General features: G+C 31.0%; 2 pseudogenes; one reads left to right on the top strand and one right to left on the bottom strand.

Annotated features, from left to right (window-relative positions):
* LOC104733902 overlaps positions 1-4,499 on the bottom strand; it is a 17,284-nt pseudogene extending 12,785 nt beyond the window's left edge.
* Positions 4,781-5,914, top strand: LOC104733900 (annotated as a pseudogene).

Raw genomic sequence — 8,269 nt, 5'->3', positions numbered from 1 at the left:
TTTATTTATAATTAAAGACATGTAACTCTATTTAACTCAAATGTAACTCATATCCAATAACTGTACATTAATTCATTCCTCCTACTAACTTATTATCTTTCAAGATAAATTATTTTTGGTTAAATTTTAATATTTTTTATTTATTTTGGTTGGCTAAACTTATATTCATATTTTGATTAGCTAATTTAATATATTTCTCATGTAAAATTATTGTTTATAATTTATTTCTCATTTCAAAGTTTAAAGCAATATATCATATATATAAAAGTAAGGTTTTGGTCTCTCCATATTGGTTGATTTTCATTTAATGTTTTCTATTTTTTTTTTGAGAATTTGTTAAAAATGCCCCTTTTGATATACCCTTTTTCAAAAATACCCTCTTTTCTGGCCATTTTTATTTTTGCCCTCTTTTAATTTTTAATGACCATTTTACCCTTAGATGAAAATTATTTTATTCAATAAAAAGAAAAACAAAATTTTTCCGCCAAAAAATTTCCGACATATTTTCCCGCCAAAAATTTTCCTGTCAAAAAAATTTTGATAAAAAATTTCGACAAAAAAATTTTCTCGCCAAAAAAAATTTACAAGGTTTTTAAAAGATTTTATAAGGTTTCTACCTTATAAAAGCCTTATAAACACCTTGTAAAGGCTATTACAAGATTTTTTAAAGAGTTTTAAAAGGTTTTTTAAACAACTTGTAAACGCTTTTATAAACTTTGTAAACGCTTTTAAAAGTTTTTTAAAAGTTTTTTAAAAGCATTTACAATGTTTTTAAAAGGTATGAATTTCAATATTTTTGGCGGGAAAAATTTTCGATTTTGGCGAGAAAAAATAATTTTTTCGGGAAAAACTTTCGATTTTGGCGGGAAAATATTTTGGCGGGAAAATATTTTCGATTTTGATGACTGTACATTCTTGCTGTCACTCAAAAAGGGTAATTTGGTCATTTTGTATATAAGTAGGGGTAGTTTTAAAAATGGTCAACATGAAGGGGTATTTTTAAAAAGGGGTATGGAAAAAGGGCTATTTTTGAGAATGCCCCTTTTTTTTTTATTTTTATTTTTTGCTTTCCAATTGCTTTAAACAATATTTAAGATCCAATAAACACAATACATTTAACTCACACATTAAAATAAAATTATAACTGAAAATAAAATAAATTATGCATTAATCATATTCTACCACTCAATTTTATTCAAACACAATAAATTACTATTGTAACTCCATAGTTCTAAATGTAACTTCCATCATTTCTTATCATATAAATAAGCATTCTCTCAATCTATCATTCTCTCATATTGACATTCTTTTACTATCTCATTTTCACATTCTCTCATTCTCTTCTACAATACCTCAAATCATTTTTCGTTTTTTTTTTTTTTTTTTTTGATTTCTTATTTTTGTTGTATGGGTTGTAAAAAAAAAATGAAATATCATTGTAAATTGTTAATGCTAAATTTTAATTTTAGAGACTACATGATATATATTTTACATTGTTCTTATTTTAAAAGATTTATCTCCTTTATCTAATTTGGATTATTATCTTATAAGTAATCATTCTCTCTTCCTCTCCCACCAATATCAAATGTTGTTATATCTCATATGTGTTGTAAGAGTTTGATTCTATATTTTAATTTAGAAAGTATTATATATATATATATATTACATTGTTCTATTTTTTAAAGATTCATCTCCATTATCTAATTTGGATTACCATCTTATAGTAAACATTCTCTCCTCCTCTCCTACCAATATCAAATGTTGTTATATCTCATATGTGTTGTAACTTGTAAGAGTTTGATTCTATATTTTAATGTAGAAAGTATTATATATATTTAACATTGTTTTCAATTTTTATTTTATTTATATAAAAAAATATTTCTTTTATATTTCTTGCCTTTCTAATCTATTCATATTTATTTTTTAAATTTGCATAGTTAAATTTAAATTCACATATGTTGGTTTTAACAAAACAATCAACTTTATTTGAGAATTAGATGTTCCTATTCATTTTTAAACGATCAATGTGTAACATATAAGCATTTTGTCTTGCAATCACAAGTTCCATTTCCATTGCTTAACTCCATGGTTAAACTATAATATATGTTGTCCTATTTGTAGGAATAACAACATACTTATTTAATTTATTTAAAAGAGCAGATGATTAAACGAAATAAACATTTCTCCAAATTTTATAATTCAATCAGTGAGTGTACTTATTACTTTGAAAAACTTTTACATTGAAGTTCATAAAATCATATAAGAAAACTAAAATACTATATCACTTCAAATTTGGAAGGAAACACTTGGTATTCCTTTTAAAAAAAGTCAAGACACATATAAAAATTTATTAATATTTAACTCACTTTAAAGACATTAAAGGTCATTTAACTCAAAAATAACTTCTATCCAATAATTTCATACATTCCTCCCACAAATAAAAAAATATATATATATATATATATATTCAAGATTGTATTTAAATATTACATAATTTTTTAGTTAGCTAAATTTATAGTCACATATATACAATATATATACATAAGAATTTATATTACTTATTAACACCATAATTCGACCCATTATTTGCTTAACTCAATATTGGTTTCAAAGCCAACTAAAGAAAAACAGAAACGATCTTATTGATATTAGACCAAAACATGGGCATACAAACATAATCACTTACACGGAAGATATTTAAAAAAAATAACTTATTATTGCAACATCAACGTATGAAGGGTTTACATAAGTAGTTAATTAGAAAATATATAATACAATAAATGTATTGGAAACAATATCAGTCAATGATAAGATTGGATGCTCAAAAGCAAGAAACAACATCTTCATAATTCATAAAAAATAAACGCCACAATTATACACATCTGAACGAAATGGTATAAACATATAGTGTATAAATAAAAGTGACGGCAAATCCCGTATATGCCTAATTAAACCGAAATAATACAAAAGAGAAAACGAAAAAGACCAAAAAAAAAACAAGAAAGTGCCAACTACACCACAACCTAGTTAAGAAAAAAAAAAAAGAACATGGCCGAGATAATTTTTTTTTTGAAAAAAACACACCAAAAAAGAGATTACATATAGAGCTTATGTAGTCACCCACATCTTCTCCTTTTGCCTCCAGCTCGCTCGATCAGAAGATTATTCAAAGAATATGACCAAGATAATATAAGAACAACACATAATATTACATGTAGAGTAGAGGGTTGGTTTAGTCAAATCTTTTTGGTAGCTCGATTTGGACCAAACTTGAAACATAATTAATGTTGAGATACAATCTAAGTCCCACATATGTAGAATAAAGAAACTGTCATTATAATATAAAGGGTTAGAGTCAATCTACTAATTGCCAATTGGTTTTTAGTTAGAAGCCCAAGATAAGCCCAAATTTAACATGGTATCAGAGCCCAAGGTTAAAAATTCTGGTGGACCTAGAAAAGTGGATACGAACATGCCTCTTGTTAACCCGAGTAATGGGGGTCCGAGAAGGGGTTTATTCTCGGTCCAAGTGAGATCAGTTCGAGATGGAGTTCCTAATTTGAAGATCAGAGCTCAAATCCAATCTTAAGACCTTGCTCCAAGACACCACTACTTTGGTGGTCTCATCAATCTTACTCGTCACCAATATCTCAGTCTTAGATGAAGCATCGGGCTGTACAAACACAGAAAGCTTCTCTTCTCTAACCCGGAAAGATCGAAAACTCCATACGTTGAACACTGATAGGGAAAAGGTACAGATAGAGATGATTTCTCAGTAGAAAAATCAAATCTGATCAATGAGAAGCCAAGATGACGCGGTTCTGATTTCTCAATACCAAAATAGTAACAACTTCCCTTTAAAAATACGGCGTCGGGATAGCGGTTAGCGTAGCAGCCTGGTGGAGTGAGATCACCATCAGGAATCCTCCTCCACGAGTCACAAGAGTTAAGCTCGTAGATTTCTGTATCTATGCAAAAAACATCAAACCACAAAATTTTGTAGCTTCTTTTACTGCAGGACTTGTTCTTGTTGTCTTGGTAGTAGTATCCGAGAACAAATTTTCTACCGTCCATCTTACGATTGCCGGCTTCGATCCACCTGGTTTGACCAGTAAACGGGTTCAAAACCACTATTTTAGAGTGGCAAAGGCCGGTACATAATAATAAGCCGTCGCAGTGAAAGACTTCAGCTATATCCAACTGAGGTGAATTGTCAAATTGCGGATCTGGTAGGCTAAGCTCTCTTTTATATCTACAGATGGAGGAACATCTCCATGGGGAAGATTGATGCGTAACGGACAAATCCTGTACTTGTCTGTCAAGATGAGTAAAAGAATCTCCTTTGGGGCTTTAACGCAGTGCTCTCTTGCGTATCTCCGATCATCTTTGAATAAACGGTTCCATCGTTTGCTAGTACATCGTGAACGTTTCATGGATGTGGCCGGAACGCGACAGAGTATCTCATCTACCAAATCGTTTAAAAGATCCGGTATCGTCATTGATCTTTGCACACACGGCCGCAGGTGGCTCTCAATCAAGGGTTTAAAAATATAAGTATTCAAATATTATTCTATATTTTTAAAAAAAAAAGAGAATCTCGGGTCATTATGAAAGATAAAATTCTAGAATAGTTTTAAATATAAAGTACACTAAAAACACATAATATTATATTGATATTAGACTGACTGCGATATAATAGAAAATAATATTAACACTTCTGAAATAAAGACGTATTAGTGCTTCTCTCCGGTTTTGATTTCTTAGTAGTCAAGCCGCTGACATGATGGGATCCTGGATTTCGGAAGCTTCGGGAGCAGGGAATGGATCTCAAAACATTCTCTCGCAAAAGAGAACACGTCGGTCGTTATCTTCCGGTGATGAGGCAAAGAGACGCTCGGCGATGATGCTGATGGATCTTGATATTCTTGATTGTCCTATTTGCTACGAAGCATTGACGATTCTTATATTCCAGGTTTGAGTATCTAGCTTGTTTATTTTGACGATTTTTGAGGATTTTATTGAAGTTTCGTAAGTTATGTTTTTTTTTTTGAAGTAAAAAACTCGTGCTAAACAAGAGTATATATCAGGAATTATAAAACATTAGTGCATAGCTTCTTAAGGAATCATATTTGTTACATTATGCTTATCATGTTCTCTCATATACTAATTTTATTCTCTCCAATATATGTTGTTATTACTCATTGCAAAGGTTAACCGGAACTCGTTGGTTTGCTATTTCAGTGTGCTAATGGACATATAGCTTGCTCTTCTTGTTGTCCGAAACTGAGAAATAAGTGCCCTGCTTGTGCTTTGCCTATTGGTCACAGTCGTTGCAGAGCAATGGAGAAAGTTGTTAAATCAGTTTCTTTCCCATGCCCAAACTCCATCTTTGGTTGCACCGAGAGTTCCTCTAATGGGAAAGAATCAACTCATGAGAAAGAATGCAACTTCTCTCCATGCTCATGCCCTGAACAAGACTGCAATTATACTGGCCCATACAAGGATCTCTACAATCACTATGCTCTTACTCACTCGAAAGGATTCGGGCTTAATTCCTTCAGTTGTGGCGTTTCCTTTAACAGCCTTATAAACATCGGCTGCACGATGAAAATCGAAAAGGAATACGTCAAGAGGCTATTGTTTGCAGTGCAGTGTTTCAAGGAACCTTGTGGTGTGTATTTAACTGTAAGCTGCATTGCACCCTCTACTCCAGAAGTGGGAGAGTACTCATATCATGTTTCCTACAATGTGGACGATGGACACACTTTGACTTATGGTCTATGGATCACCAAAAATGGAGAGGATTCTCAAAGTGAGTTTTCATGTCCCTCAACAGAATCTCATGTTCATCCCGAACCATTTCTTGCATGGTGACTGGTTGGATATAGAATTATGCATCCGGAAGTTGAACTAAGAATACAAGGTTGGGAATATAGTCTCTTTATTAACTATTGTTTTTGTTGTTCCAGTGGAAACTCTTTTATCTCCTTTGTTTTTGTTTTTAACCCGGTCATTGTAGTTAGAAGTTTTGACCTGATGAACTAATAGTCAATGTATTGACTTAGCAAGGTTTCAGATTAGACCTGATGATAGGATTGTAGCTCGATTAAAGCTTTGGTTGTAAGTTGTAACTCGTTTGGTTTTGCATTTAGTGTGATGATGGACGTTTTGTTAGTGTGATGATGGACATTTTGTGGAATCAACCAGCAAAACAATTCTCAATCAAAATTCCATGATATATTTATTATGCATGGACCAACCTGACAAATCTTTTTCTCTTGTTCAGTTTATCTATGCATTTTTTGTCATTAGTTCAGCTACTTCTTGTGTAATATTTATTAACTAGGTAGAGTAATGCGCGGAAGCATGTTTAACTACAAATCATATCAGATATTTTATTTTGTTATTTAATTTATTTGACATATACTCATATTCTTATTCGATTTTTTTTTAATTATAACTGTAGAGTTGTTTGTTTGATTTGGCCAATGGTAATGTATATGTTAGTGATAAATATAATGTATTTATGGATGAGAGGAGAGGTTCGGCCTTTTGAGAGGCATGTCTAGGTATAACATATATTTTTTTAATTAATATAATGGCAGAAATTTGTAAATAAGTTGATGTTTTGAATGTTGTTTGATAAAATGTGTCCTGAGCTCTATAACGCTGACACGTCAGCTTTTTTTTTTTGCAAATGTGCTTCTCTATTAATATATAGAAGATTTGAACTCAATTTTATAAAGATAATAAAAAAGGAATTACCACAAAAAAGAACTAAATTTTCATATAGTTGATTTACATTTTGGTTTTTTTTTCTTTTTAGAACCTGAAAAACCCAAAAGATGAAGCGAACCAAATTGGAAAACCGTACGTCCACCTCTAATTTTACATATACTCTTAGGATTTTTAATTGGTTGGTGAAACTTAAAAATTAGATTTTGTTTTCTTACCACGTTAACATTTGCACCAATCAACTTTAATTAGATTCAAAGGTAAGCATCTATATACATTAATAGATAAGCATTTTCTGGAAACAAGCTGATGTATCATTCAAAACATTATTTTTTTATTTGCTCTCAGTCTTTAATAATATTAGGTTGGTACCCGCGCTACGCCGCAGGATTTTTTTATTTATTTTATTTTTGTCATATTTTTTCTGTTTTGTTTTTTTTTTCGATTTCATAATTTAATATATGTTATTTAGAATCATTTCATAAGTTTTGATAATTTCAATAGTAATGTTATTCTTTTTATTATTTACATTATCATATAATATTAATTTTATAAAATTAGTTTCTGAATATATTTTAAATTTTATTACCAAATAAGTTTAGGGATTACAAACTATTAGTTCTTGATTTGTTTCTCACTCACAAACCCTCTAGAACAGTAAGACAGATTACTCTTTAATGTCTATATTGTAAATGTTCTTGATAAATTTCTTATAGACTTTAGGTTTAGGCACTTCAATGTCTATTGATTTGAACTAATGTGTCAAGCCATAAAATTCTTGTTCGAATTAATCAAATGATGGGTGAATTTGGTGAGATTGATTTGCCTCTTTAGCAATGACCTATGCTTCTTCCATGTCTGCTGCATTTTCTTTTCTTTATGTTTGTTTCATCGAAGGCGAAGCTTTGTGACGATTTTTGGTTTTTCTTCTATTTATGTCTTGTCTTGTGAAGGAGAAGAACAAACAATAATAGACTTCGTGTTTTATTTTATATATTATCTTGGTGAAGGTTTATGAAGTGAAAGACAACGTGAAGTGGCACATAGCTTTTTAATTGATTTATAAATCTTAGCTGTATTAATTAAAATATTTTTATTGGCTATTGATTTTAACTGTATGTGTCAAGCCATGCTTCAATGTTGATGTTTTTTTTTGTTAACTCAGAGAGTAAATCCCCAGACCTATGGAGGGGTCCGAGACTAATCTCTCTGGGGGAAGGACATCCCATGGGTAGGATCCCCCGGTTATGCAAATGGGCCGTAAGCAATGGGCCCATACCCATGTGTCAAAGGGATAAAGCTGAGCAATTTTTGCGCTTGGGGAGAATCGATCCCTGGCCTAGACCAACAGGACGACTCTTCCACCAAGGCTAGAACCACTAGCCTACCACCTCGTGGTTTTCAATGTTGATGTTGATGTGTCACACCAGGAATGCAACACATCTTTCTTTTTATTGTATTGATTTACATTTACATACCATTATTTTTTTTTTCAAAAAAGTAACTAACACCCAAAATTAAATTCTTATATTAT

This window comes from Camelina sativa, chromosome 12 (genome assembly GCF_000633955.1).
Source record: "Camelina sativa cultivar DH55 chromosome 12, Cs, whole genome shotgun sequence".
Classification (NCBI taxonomy): domain Eukaryota; kingdom Viridiplantae; phylum Streptophyta; class Magnoliopsida; order Brassicales; family Brassicaceae; genus Camelina; species Camelina sativa.
This window is presented reverse-complemented; position numbering and strand designations above follow the sequence as displayed.